The following is a 14,986-nucleotide window of genomic DNA, read 5'->3' as shown; positions in this document are numbered from 1 at the left end:
TGTTGTAATGGTACCCAGTCCCAATAATGACAGTGACAAGGGAGGAGAAAATGAGAGGAAATGTAGGCTCTAGACTCACTGAGATTCAGGGGACATATGCTAAAAGTGAAGTTCATGATTAAATAAAAATTCCATTGAACATTAGGAATTGGCAAGGAATCTTACAGAATACTCAATTGAAAGAGAACTAATTTCCTGAGGACCAAAGGGCAAAGACCTAGAGTCCGAAGAGATCTTTAAAGTTGCATGACTGCAATTTTTTGGCTTCAGTTTGAAGCATCTTCCTCTATACACAGGCTGACTCTGTGTACTCATCATGTGTAATTCTCTCTAGCCTGTATTGCTTTTTCCATTTATTCCTTACAGAATTCTGTGGGGCTTTTGCCAATAAAGCAATTGTTGTAGCTGCCTTTACATTGCTTGGACAAAACACCAAAAGCAGCAGTGGAAGAAAGGGTTTATCTTAGCTTACAATCACAAGGGGTAGTTTCAGCAGGGCAGGGAAAAGAAGGAAGAGCAGAGGCTGGGCATCACTTCTGCCACAACAGCAGGCAGAAAGAAGCAAGAGTGAATTGAGCTCTGGCAATGGGGACCTGGCTATAATAACTTTAAGCTTGGCCCCAGTAAAACATCTCTCCAGCAATGTTCCATTTTTCAGATTGTCACCATCTGACAACCAAGTATTCAAAACAGATGAGTCCATGGGGAGCATCTGATTCAAGCCACTATGGTTTTTCACATCCCGTTGAATGTATTGGGTGTGGGGGGCTGAGGGAGTAAATCAGTCAAAAATCTTGCTGAAGTCATGCCAAAGGAAACTACTAGAAAGTCCCATGTGTCCCGATGAAACAACAGAACTATTTGAATATTGTGTGTTTCCTCTGCCTCGTGTCTGAAATATGTGTGTTGTGTCCGGCACTACAGCAGACACCAAGCAATCAGAAAAATAAGTACTATCTTCGGACCTTGTGTTATATGCTGGTGTTGCTGACTGGCTCATTCTCTTAATCTATTTCTTTACCTAATTTGAGGGAATTTGAGAAGTTCTATTATTTATTTTCCCAGGATATTTCATAGTCTGACATTTTGAAAAGTACATCTTTCTCTATTAATCAATATCTTATTTTACTTTTTTTGCTGAATCTTCCTTCAAAATGTCTATGAAATAACTTATGCTTTTATGCATTGTCATTTCCATTTACCTATAACTTCAATAGTCTTATGTTGCATTTTGCTTCTCTGTATACCTGTGTGTTCCAATTCATCCTCTGCAGTGTATGAGGTTTTATCAGCTCTGACATTTATTTTTCTGCCACATTGTCCTCCACATTCATGAAGATAGGTTTTAGAAAGACAATATATCCACTTATCAAACGTTTTGCTACCTCCTATGTTGAAAAATGCTATCTTGTCAATAGATGTGGATATCTGAGCCTCAGGGTGACTTTTTTTCTTCTAGGAATTTTTTTTGACTCTAAGGAACATCTTGCCTATTGGTTCTACTTGCCCTAAATCTCTTACCTTTCAAGCAGATTGGTATTATGCTGTGGTCCAAGGAAACCAGGGCATCCCAAAGCTAGAAATTCCACAAAGTAACAAAGTTACATTTTGTTCCCAATAAAAGCACTACCATATACTGTAGAGTCACTTCTGCATGTGATACATATCTGGGCCCATGCTCTTTGGGAAAACATATGCCCTCACTACTCATCATTGTCTCTCTAACGGTCCTGTACTTAAATTTCCTGCTTGTATTTTTGACATAAGGATGGAACCCTGGCTGGCCTATAAGTCACCATATAGACCAAGCTAACCTTGAATTCACAGTAGTTTTCTTGCATCTGCCTTAAATCTTCTATAATTTTAGTTGGGAGTCACATTTCACATCTCTATTTTCAAGTCTCATGTCCAAAATGTACTACTAATAGATGCACACTTCTTGGATACCTGCACTACTGATCACAGATCACATATTTTACAAATAAACAGGCTATGATTCTCAGGTTGAACTCTTCCAGTACACTCTGATATATTCCTTTTATCCTTTGGGACTTGTAGCTTTCAGTCTTCAGTTTTGAATTGGTTGGCATTGGTTTCATTTTTTTTTTTTTTCTGTCTCCTACACAGTATCTGACATATGGTGCCTCTTTGTTAAACATTTATATGATGAATTCATGAGGCTTTGAGAGGTTAAATGACAATGTCCCAAGCTGCATGGCTAGACTGAGAACCAGAAATTTCTTTGACTTCCAAGCCCTTCACTACTCTAATGAGTTCTTAATGAGAGAGTAGTACAAGTTGGTTGGTTCTTCATAAAATAAAATTTCTCTTTCACTTGCAGCTAAATCTGGGTTTTACAGTGTGATAAAGACTATGTTGTTATTTTCCATATTTAATGTGTGCTCTTCCATCTAGTCCTAGGGTGCTATGTCCCTTGAAAATGAATGGATAGTCCTAGAAATTGCATTGATTGACAGCTGAGATTCTGTTAAATTTACAAGGTTCTCAAAGAGTTAGATTCACTGTGGTACTGGAGTAAGGTTAGTGCAGACAGGAAGTATCTGAGTTTGTATGCATACCCTCCCACACTAGTACAGACAGCCTCCCTATAAATATATCTCAGCAAACTCAGAAGGTAGAGCCCAGGGAGAAAACAGCAACAAAATGACAGCAATCAATACTCAAGTTGCCCTGGCAACTAGTCACAGGGAAGTAAAGCTACTGCCAAATGATTCATATGATGACAATAGTCTTCAGTGAGAGTCCTGCAATAGCGCCATTAGCCATCTGGCTTCAGGAATAGGAGAGGAAAGCAGTGCCAAGGCAATGCTCCATTTTATTCATGAATACACTCACTCCTCCAACCCAGGCTTCTGACCTCAGCTGGTACCAGATTCAATTCTTAAAATAATCAGATAAAAGCCAAAAGCAGCCTTTAGTTTCTTAAAGTTGAGGTAAGAATGTTTTTCCTTTGCCAGTTATTTAATTTTTTAAAAAATAAGACTTGTATTTCTTGTATTAGCTCAAACAGCAACAACAAACAGCCCAACAAACAACCATTGACTGGATAGCTGAAACCATAGAAATTTAATTTTAGTCATGTCCCAAATCAACTTCCAACAGGATCATTTTCTGATAAGGTTTCTTTTCTCTGGCTCCTAGGCTGTTGCTTTCTTGCTCTTTCCTTAAAGGGTCTCAGATTTGTGCACAGAATGAGAAAGTTTTTGCACTTTCTGAAAATGTTTTTTGTGTGTGTCTGTGTGTGTGTGTGTGTGTGTTGTTGTTGTTGCTGCTGTTGTTGGGGACCAAATTGAGGCTTTGCACTGAGCTCTATCTGTGTATCTTCTCTTCCTCTTCTTCAAAGTCCATTGGTCATTTTAATAGCTCAGCCATATGACTTCACATGATCTTCATTGCTTTCCGAAAACTCTTCTCTAAATAATCACATTGATGTTTAGCTCTTCAACGTGTGAATTTTGGAAAGACAAAACTTAATCTACAGCTTTATGAAAAATGTTTTTTTCAATGGCGATTTGTGTGTACTATGTTTGCACATGTGTATGCTCTGTATATGCATGTACATATGTGAGGATACACATTCACCCATGTATGTGTGCTCATGTGGAGGCAAGAGGTCAATGTGGGGGATTCTTCCACGTCTACATCACCCTCCATCTTCTCTTTTGACACAGGATCTCTTGCTGAACGGAGAACTCACTGACAAGGCAGTGTGCCTATCGTGGTGTCCCATTTCTACCTCGCCAGCACTGAAATTAGCGGTGCATCATGCTGGGCATTTTATGTGAGTGCTAGAGATCCAAACTCAGGTCCTCATGCTTCTACAGAAAATACTTTACCTCGGAGCCATCTCACCATCTCCTGTGCTGTTTATATGCAAAGTATACTTATTCCAGTTTAGCAGCCCCACAATTCTTAACTCCTGCCAGCATTAACTCACGATCTGAAATCCAAACTCTTGTCTAAGTGTCATCTCAATGTGAGATATGCCCTAAGGCAAATTTCCTTGCCAGACATGAACTTCTGAAACCAGACAAGTTTTTTGTTCTGAACTACAGTGATTGGAGGAGCATGGGACATATCCCATTCCAAAAAGTCCTCAGCAAATGTGAAAGCTGTTAGGATAAATTCTATGAGATATTAAGGCTTATGAATAATTGGTTTTGGTTCAATAAAGTGCAGCTCTGTAGCTCAGATATGCCTTCTCTGCTTGGTGTGGTGACCTCACTCACAGGACTACCTGCAAGGGCCTTGCGCATGTGGCACTTTGTGGATGCTCTGGTCCCACTGCAATTGAGGCTTTTCCTTGGGCATGAGATGACAGTTGTAGTCCTGCTCATCTCTAAATCATTTCTTGAGGTTATTGTTTACTTTCCTTTTAAAAAGACAATATTTATTTTCATACTTGCATGTAAGCACTAAGGTCTCTTGTCACTGCAACCAAAGGTCTGTCTGGCTTTATGTAGATGCTGTTAAATTGAACCCAGGCTGGCAGAGGCTTTGCAAGCAAGCACCTTTAACCATTGAGGCCTTGAACACTAGAATCTGTTTACAGCCATGTTTTCTTCCATCCTATTTTCTGTCTCCTTGAGTCCCAGCAGGCAGTGTTTCTGCTGTTAAAGTCCTTGTTTCTTGAGAACAATCACTATGCTCAGCAAAACTAGTGGGAGTAATACACATTCTCAAGTATATGAACAAAAAGTCTCAAATTCATTCATTCAAAAAACTAGTTTTATTTTTTTATTTCTCCCTTTCTTTTTTTCTTTTTCTTTTCTTTTAATTTTTATTAACATTTTCCATGATTATAAAAAATTATCCCATGATAATTCCCTCCCTCCCCCCCCCTTTCTTTTTTTTTTCTTAAAGAGCACATTGGGTGATCTGTGCTATGCTCCACAGATGGAAGTACATTTTTTTGACAATATTATCTGCAATTTATTGGCTTGACTCTTGAAAGATGTCAAGATAAAGGTTGAGTTACAATTTCTGATTCTTCTACCTCATGTTCCTGAGTCCTATGATTATTAGCAAATACCATTGCTTCTGGTTTGTGTAATTTCTTTGGAGAAACTTCTTTAGGGGAAGCACATGCAGGAAGCCTTTTAATCTTAGGGGTAATTCCATGAATTAACTACAGAACTCAGGTTAAAGACAATCTAAGAATCCTCTCAGAAAAAAATTATATTGACTCCATCTATCATCTATTGTCTGTCTGTCTATTGTTTCTTTGTGTACATATTGCTTAAGTGTATTGACCACTCCATGTAAAATATATTGGTTTATTACTCACTCTTCAACTTCACCAAAAAAATAAAATAAAAAAAGAAAGAAAAGAAATAACCTTGACCCAGGTATGATGGTGGAAGCTTTTAATCCCAGCACATAGGAAGCAAAGGTAGGAAGACTGCTGTGAATTCAAGGCCACCCTGACACTACATAGTGAATTCCAGGTCAGCCTGGGCTACGGCAAGACCCTACCTATAAACTACCCCTCACACATCCCCCCCCCCAAAAGTTTGTACGAAGTGAAATTAAATAAGATTTCAATCCTAAATATTTATAAATAATTTATATTTTAAAGTGTTCTATTTGACAATTAAATCTGACCTTTGCAAAGTTGTGGTTGAAGATAGTACAATTTTTTACCCACATTTTATACATAAAGAATTAGTTGGTAAGGTTTACTTGCTTTACATTTTCATAAGATAAATAATGCTTGCTTCTTGGCTGAGATTTTATGGTTACATAAGAGTAAAGATTAAAACTAGGTTCCATAATGTTTTGCTTTTCTTAGGGGGCTGAAGGCCCAAATTCAGTTTTCAACAATGTAGCACATAGTAGAGTCTAAACACATTTTCCATGCTTACTTTTCTGTTTCCATAGACTGTGTTATTTTGCAATATACTTAGAAGTTAAACTCATAGGATTTTCAGTGAAATACAGGATGGATGCTTATGTAAGTAAAATCACAAGGCCAGCCAACTGCATTTGTAAAATAATTCAGTGGGTACTAGTATTTTCAATTAATTCAGTATTTATTCAGTACCTTAAATCAATGCCATTTTAGAAGTTGGCCATTGCAAAAACAAGATCAAACAAGTTATTTTTGTGTTGTAGATTATAATAATCTCTAATCTTTTTTATTTTTATTTATTTTTTTTTTTTGAGGTAAGGTCTTACTCTAGCAAAGTCTGACCTAGAATTCACTATGTAGTCTCAAGGTGGCCTTGAACTCATGGTGATTCTCCCACCTCTGCCTCTCTAGTGCTGGGATTGAAGGCATGTGCCACCACACCCAGCTTAATTTCTAATCTTTATTTAGAAATTCTTACTCAAACCTTAAGGGTCTGGGAAAATAAATTGACATGTCTGTGAAGCGAGGGGGAAATACCCTCATGTCTACTAGCACCAAATTTAAACTTAAAATTCCTCATGGCCAACTCTACTATAGTATCAAATAAAGTGCTGAGCCAGTGTAGTTTATGCATGGAGAGCTATGCTAGCAAATTCATGTTCATGTAGATATTGAATATTGTTCCTTAGTCTCATGGCAAGTTCATGTTGATAGTAAATAGCTTTGTGTTTAGTTCATATTTTTAACTTTGTGTGTGTGTGGAGGGGTCATTACAAAATTAAAGTTCTTGGGCATTTTATAACTTTAGAAACATTTTAGAAGAGACATTTTAAAGAAATACATGATCAATTGCATTTTATACCTGCCCATACTTAGTCTTATACTCTAATTATTCTTCATGCTTCTATGTCTTTCAGTTGTTTAGTCTTTAATAAGAGATCATCAACAACTCATTATGTACTGGGGAAAGACAGAAATGCAGGGAAGAGAGAAAGCACATTTTGTTTTCAATTCCATTTTTCTCCAGTAAGTTTTATCGCATAGCATCATTCTAATTGTAATTCATCTTTTATTTCCAGGATATAAGTTGTTTCTTTGTGCTCCTTCTGGGGTTGGTCCTTGGGAAGATTATTGCAAGATTCATCATCACTGGGTACTGTTAATTTTTTCTAATGAAGTTCCCATTCCAGCCTGTTTCTATGACACTCACTGGTACATTTGTACAAAGTTACTTTGACCCAGTTTAGATCTGTGTTCTTAAAAAGTGGTGGCATTACAGGTCAGTGCCCACTAAGAGAAGGAGGAAAAAGATAACTAATACACAAGAATTAGAGAGAAGAGAGAGAAAGGGAGAGAGGAAGAGGGAGGGATGTGGCAATCATTCACAATGAGTTTTTGATCAGAGAGACCTACAAGGTTTCCTAAAAGTAAAACAGATTTCTGTCCTAATATTTGATGACCCGCCAAAAGTTAGTGGTAAGACCCTACTGCTGAAGACACCTTATGTGCTTGACATGTAAAATGGAAGGGCATGGCTGGAAGTTGGAAGAGAGTCAGTCCCCAGACATTCACAGTGGCTAGTGCCAGAAGGTGCTACATGGGCGACTAGGGGAAAATGACCAATATCTGTCCAAGCCCTCATGGTCTAACCTACTTAGCAGCACATAACCTGTTGTGATGCCCACACAAGTGCAATAGTGGCACACAGCCATGGTGGGGAACCAACTGCTCTTGATTTGGCTGATTCCCTCAGTGGTTTGGGAACCATAGCTGGAGCTGGGAAACAAGTCAGAACCATATCCAAACATAAGTCCACTCTCTAGTATCAAGTTACCAACAATCATGGGCTACAAGAGGGTCTACACCTATTAAATTCTCTATATATAAAAAAAAAAAGTAAGGGTTATCTCATTTGTCCTGGTGCTAAACTACTCTCCCTTGGAGAATCTGCTTCTCTTTTTCAGACAGATGCAGATCCTAAGGACTCTTCCCATCATACCTCAATAGAGCCCTGGCTGAAACTGAGAAAAATTGGCGAAACAAGCAATTGTGCTGTTTTCCTGATGAACCGGATACCAACACAAGGGGGAAGGAGATCAACACAGAGAAAAATCAACTCATACCAAATCAGGGAGCCAGAGCCTGAGAGGCCCCCAGCACCTCATCACTGAAGGAGGCCAAAAATGAACCCAACATGGCTCAGGGAAATTTTGTGGAAGAGGGGGAGGAAGGAATGTCAGAGCCACATGTTGGGTCATGATATGCAGAGGCATTTATCTTACCCATAACTGTGGGCTAACTCCTAGTGCATGACCCATATACCTCAACAAGGGGAGAGAGTAGGTCACAGATGAGCCTAATAATGGTACCAAGCTGCCTGTATTTACTGAATATAAAACTATTAAATTAAATAAAAATATAAATAAATAAAAAAATTTTAAAAATCAAAAGAATAAAAAAGTTGGTGGCATTATACTATTGTCTGCCCCCACTCTGCCACTGTTGTTTACATGAAAGCATAGGCTTTCTACATGGAAGTATTTCACACTTCATTGTATTTACTTAGTTTGTAGATTTAGGCTTTCATTGCAGTCCTCAGCATTTTGATTTCTATTTGATTCTTAACTCATTCATAGCATATGTAAAGATATAGAAGTTCAAGATAGACTTGACTTTTCCATTCTCAATGGCCCAAATACCAGTGAGAATGATGTATCTTCTTTTGCCCAGATTGGAGAAAGACCATGTAACTAGAGGTCCTAAGCACTCCATTTCCTTTCCTTTAGGCATTCACTATTTTCAGGCAGAGTAATTTCTGCTTATTCTCCTTATTCTACACTTTTTTTCCTGCCTCTACATCTGGCTGTTATATTCCATTGCTATTTGTCAAATGTTCTGTATCATTAACTATTTCTTTTACTATATATTGCTTATTCTACATTTAATTTGCTGGATTATCTCATCAATCAGTGCTTTTGCACTAGGAAAATGAAGCCATTATTAAACTTTTTGTCCAGGACAAAGAATTCCTAGACAAAGGCATTATTCCGTCTGGGATGCTTGGCTTCACTCTGAGAATGGGAGTTTGGTACTCTTGTTCCTTATTCCATGATGGTGGCATATTGTACATCTATCATATGTTAGTTTCTGTCAAATTCAAAAGCTGGCACAGATTTTGTTCCCTCACTAAGAATATATTTTTCTAAATGCTAAGGAGTGATTTTGGTCTACTTACTTTCTATGACAGTTAAGCCTCTATTGTCAAATTAATCAGATTAGGAAACAAGTAAGAGTCAAGCCACTTAGGCAGATCTATGAGGGTTTTTTGAAGAAGGATTAAATGAGGAAGACTTTCTCCCTGAGTGGTCAGCCCTTTAGATTATATATCCACTAGGAAAATACATTATATATGTACACACATGACATATATATATATAAAATCTATCTATCTTTCCTTGATACATGCTGATGAATTCATCTACCTTGTTGTTGCTCTCCTTTGTGAGTCAGAACCCAGATTCCTCAGCCTTCCTACATGGACTTAATGACTTTCCAGGAATACTCCAGACTCCAGATTGGCAATTCTAAGGCATCCAGCTTCACAGACTTAGCAGCTATCAAGTTCTCAGACTTTCCAACCTCTATACAGCCCAGCCTATACTGTGTATACCAATCATATAATTTATAACACGTATTGATTCCATTAAGAACTATCATACTCTCTCAGCTGAATTCTTTCTCTCAAATCTTCCCATTCATAGACAACTTCATGTTCAATCAGTGAAGTTTCATCTGCCATACCAACCTCTTTGTTCCCTAGATGGCATACCCAACTTTTTTCCTACTTGCTGACTCCCCAGACCTATTTATCTAATATTTGTCATCTTACATGGCTAATTTGACTTTCTACTTCTACCTAAGTCATCCTTTTGTGCCTTTGTCATACCACCTTGTTCATAATGAGATCATAATATATGTCTGGCTGTACCCCATTATGATTCATTATATTGAATATTGGATCATTCAAACAAAATAGACTTATATGATTACATATATATTAGCCGTGGAACTCCATTTCTTTTTCTTCATCTTAAAATGCCTGTTCATACTTATATCTTTGTTTGATAAAGATTTGAAAATGGGCAAGAAAATAATGTTTCCAAATTTACTGAGAATTCCTTCATCTATTTTCATAAGTTCAATCATTATTCTGATGTGTCTTTCTTTGAGCAGAGTACCTCTTTTTTGCCTACCCATATTTTTATTAAAATAAGTTACCCAATATTAGCATCTCTTTTTTTTTTATCAGATCACATCTGTTGGAATATTTATTTATTTATCACATTGATCTACCATGATTCAAAATTTCAGATCAATTTTCATTCCTGTATCTTCCATTCTACCTACATCTACAAAATCTTCATTTTATTACTTGTTGTCTATGAAAATTCATGATACAGAACCTTCTAGTTTCTCTTCTGTGTAGTTCTTTTACCTTTTGCTACTCAGCTATTGTGGTAGCTTCAATCTATGTCCCTGAATAGACTCAGGTGTAATTGAGTTCACAGATTCTGCCCCTGGCAGGCCGACTCCTGCTGGGGAAAGGGTATCACTGGGGGCAGATCTGAATTCCAGCCTAAGGTATGCAGAGCACCAGAGCTATGCCTGGGGTTCCCAGTGTGTGCAAGCTTGTGGTGCTGGTATTTCTCTTGCATGGTTTGGCGAAGGGGGCCAGCTTCTTCCAACATTATGGAACTTCCCTTGGATCTGTAAGGCTGAAATAAATTCCATTCCTACCATGAACTGTAGCGGGTTTGGAGGTTTATCCCAGGAGCATGAAGCTAAGTATGACAGCTACACTTTACATTCCACTGCGTCTGAGCTGTGTGTGTCACCTTGTTGAGATTATTCCCACCACCCTAATCTTTACACTGTTCACTATCATGTTTTAGTAGCATTTCACTTGATACAGAACCTGGCAATAAGCAGAGTAGTTTTAATAAATAATTATTAGCATATATTTTTTGTGTGTGAGTTAGACTTGGGGTTTGAAAATGACCATGATTGTGTTCTCATAAAAGTCGAGATAAGGGCTGGAGAGATGGCTTAGCGGTTGAGTGCTTGCCTGTGAAGCCTAAGGACCCCGGTTCGAGGCTCGGTTCCCCAGGTCCCACGTTAGCCAGATGCACAAGGGGGCACACGCGTCTGGAGTTCGTTTGCAGAGGCTGGAAGCCTCTCTCTCTCCCTCTATCTGTCTTTCTCTCTGTGTCTGTCACTCTCAAATAAATTAAAAAAAAAATTTTTAAAAGTCGAGATAAATGATTCAGGAGTTGATAGTATACAAAAAGTTGTGCAAATTAGTTTTTTTTTTTAATTCTTACCCATAGTTAAAGTGCAGAGTTATCAATTTCAAGTTCCTGAAGCATAATACATTAACTTTGTCCAGTACAATTTGTTCCATCATCTCCGCAAACACACCTGGGATTCTCATGATCTTGTAATGGCTTAATGCTCATTTAAAAATAAAACCAGCAGGTATGGTAGACAATCAATACCTACCTTTGAGGCTAATGGGGAGTCTTTTAGCACAAACGATATGAAAGTTCCTTTGAGATTATTTTTCAAGTGAACCTCACAGAGTACCTCTTTAGATATTCAACCATGTAGTTTCTCTTCTATGTTCTTTCCTTTTTAAAATATCTATTAGTATCTCACAGACTGCTTTGAGAAAGGATAGAACCATAGATTATATTATGTGGTGGGAAATGTTAGTGAAGCTGATAAATAATGCATTAGTTGGGAATATATTTGAAATCATTGTTTATTGGCATTTCCTCATACCATAAAGCCATTAATCAAAAAGATACTTTCCTAGAAACCAGGGCAAGATTTAACAGAAGATATTAATCTATTTATGAAGTCAATGGCTATTTCTCTTTTAAATACTCTGAATATTTAATCTTTCTCAGAGTATGGTTAAATAAACAAAAAAAACCCCAATTCATTAGAAAATATCTATTGAAAGAAGCTGTTTAGAAAACCACTGCTTAGAAAATGTCACAAACTGTTGTGTAGTGCCTATAGGCTGTATCTATCAAGGTGCTATGATGCTACAGTGTAAGGGCAGTTATAGTAGCCTGTGATACACATTGACCTTTTCTCAAGGTTAAAGTATTTAAAGTGTAAATGTAGCTTTCTTTGATGAAGAGATATACACACACACACACGAACACAAATATCATATAAAATGTTTGGCTCTAATGTATACATGAATGTATACTAAATAACTTGGAATTAATTATATGATATTGGAAACATACAATCAAATATCTTGGAATACACACACACACACACACACACACACACACACACACACACAAACACACTTCCCTCTTACAGCCTGGGTACTGAGTAGAAGATGGAGAGGGAAGCCACCTTTCTATTCCCACCCACCCACCCCCCCCCGCCACAGGTAGGGTTTTACACTAGCTCAGGCTGACCTGGAATTCACTATGTAGTCTCAGGGTGGCCTACAGTTCACTGAGATCCTCCTACCTCTTCATTCAGAGTGCTGGGATTAAAGGCGTGTACCACCACACCTGGCTGGGACCCTTTCTAGATTTTTATAAAGCCCCAGCATTGCCTTACATCTTTTTGTCACCGGAGTTCCACACATTATGTGACATTCCTCTAGCCACATTCTGTCTCTCTGTCTGTGTAGCTGAAGGATAAACTTGAGACTATTCTGAATCGTAAAAGTTAAAGAGCCTTTACCACACAAGCTATCTTCACCTCCTGGTTAGCTTTTCTTTCTTTCCTTTTATATTCTATAAATCTGTTGACTGTTAGTAATTGGTTTTATCTCCTATTTCAGCTGTAAAATTTAGCCTGAACTCTGCCACTGTCCTCAGAGGAGGAAATAAAGTAAAATTTCACAAAATGAAAGTATACAATATTATTTTTAATATTGACTAATTTATGTGTGTGTGTGTGTGTGTGTGTGTGTGTGTATGTGTATGTGTGTGTGTGTGTGTGTGTGTGTGTGTATGTGTGTGTGTGTGCATGGTTCCATTAGGGTCTCAAGATGGATACAAAAGGAGGCAATGGGCCTGGAAAGGATGTTGATTGAGTGGGGTGTGTATTTTCAAGTATTTGTTACAGTCTATTTATTTATTTATTTATTTTAGTTTTTCAAGGTAAGATCTCATGCTAGCCCAGGCTGACAAGGAATTCATTATTTAGTATCAGAGTGGCCTGGAACTCAAGGTTATCCTCCTACTTCTGCCTCCTGAGTGCTGGGATGAAAAGTATGTACTACCACACCCAGCCTTTGTTCAAATCTTTCACAGTTTCTGTTATTACTGCAAGTCAATGCTAGTTCCAATTTGTCACTTTTAATCCAGCATGGAATTAGAAGTTGACATTATGCATTTAGACACAAACTATTTCTGTGAAATATTTATGTAAAATTCTAAAAACACAATCTGTTTTCGGTATGTCTTCCAGCAAGCTTGTTTTACATAAATTGCTTTTTTACAAAATTGGAATGTGAATATATTTTATTTTTTCCAGTGAGTACACAATACACAGTTCTTTGACAATACTATTAATCAATTTTTTGCCAATCTCTTTGCTGATCTAACAACATCAAATGAAACACATTAAAATTTTGGACACTGATTGGAGACTTAAACAAACTACAGTTTAAAAAATCCATCTATAAAACAAAGTATAAAAAATCTGCCCACGCCACAAAATCCCTCATCTTGCAACACTTTGAAGTCACAATAAATGCTTTAAAAATTATAAAATTAAAAAAAAGATAGTAAATTGCATGTCACTTAAAATGTATAGTGTGTCATTTGAATACACATTATAACAAAGTAAAATAAAAGAAATTTCACTCCTCTGATAATGTGGAACATGTCATTGTTCAATTTTTGCATAATATACAGAAGCAGATGAACAAACTAACATTACTGAATGTTTTGGCTCTGTGTAACTTTTATCCTGCCACTATCACCTTGCAGTGGAGGTAATACACCATTTCCAGTTAACTGGCAGGGTTATTGTTATCATTAATAAAGAATCATGTAATTTTTTTAAACAGAAATTGGGATGTGTTAAACCAAAGCACACATAACCTTTCAACTCAAATCCCATTGAAAATATATTTAAACACTAAAGACATAGAACATATTAAAACTGTTTTGTTAATCAAAATAAATAAACTTGCATGGTTTTACTTCCCTTTGTGTGATACCTCACATATTGGTCTTGATTTTCCTATATACTCCTTTGAGCTGGATCCAAATCCTGTGAAGAAGTTGGTTGTTTTCGTACACCTGTACTGTCCAATCTTATTTTAAAACTGGCACAGAATTTGTAGGCAGACTCCACTGATTACTACTGACATACCTGAGTTTGGGCACTGACGCAATTATCCCTAAGGAAATTGCTTGTTGTGAATGGTGGGGTGTTTGACTACACAGTAGCATTGCCTATGAGAATATCATGAATCATTTTCCCATCAAGATTTCCCTATGATAGCTTATGGAGGTCTCTGTTTAGACTCATAGAAGAGTGAGCTCAGTCAGTTTCTGTTCACACTCATACTCAACTACAAAATGGAAAATCATACAGGCATGTTCTTCTGTTAACATTCTGAGGACACTGAAGAGCAGGTTTGTACATAGAACAATTAGATGAAGGCTTTTCATTGCTGACAGTGTACCTGAATTCATATAGCCATAGCATGTTCTCTCACCATCATGGAATATATTTGGTACAAGAGTGTACTGATTAATTTAAAACTAGATTAAAAATGCAAAATGGACTACTCAAACATAACATTCTAAGTAACCTCAGGGTTTCTTCAACTTAATCTGTTAATTTTTATACAATGAGGATAATCAGAAAAGTATGGCAATATAACCTCTTCTTACTCTACATATTACTTATCTAACCTGCAAATAGATTTTAGTATATCACTCATCTCTAATATCCATTTACAAGGGGTCAAGGTTATGTATAATATATATGATAACAAGTTTTAGACTAAACCTGTTAAGAAACATACAGAGAAAATACAATTTTTTTTGGCAAATTGTATGT

Source organism: Jaculus jaculus, chromosome 4, assembly GCF_020740685.1.
Source record: "Jaculus jaculus isolate mJacJac1 chromosome 4, mJacJac1.mat.Y.cur, whole genome shotgun sequence".
NCBI classification, from domain to species: Eukaryota; Metazoa; Chordata; class Mammalia; order Rodentia; family Dipodidae; genus Jaculus; species Jaculus jaculus.
Note: the sequence above shows the minus strand (reverse complement) of the source record.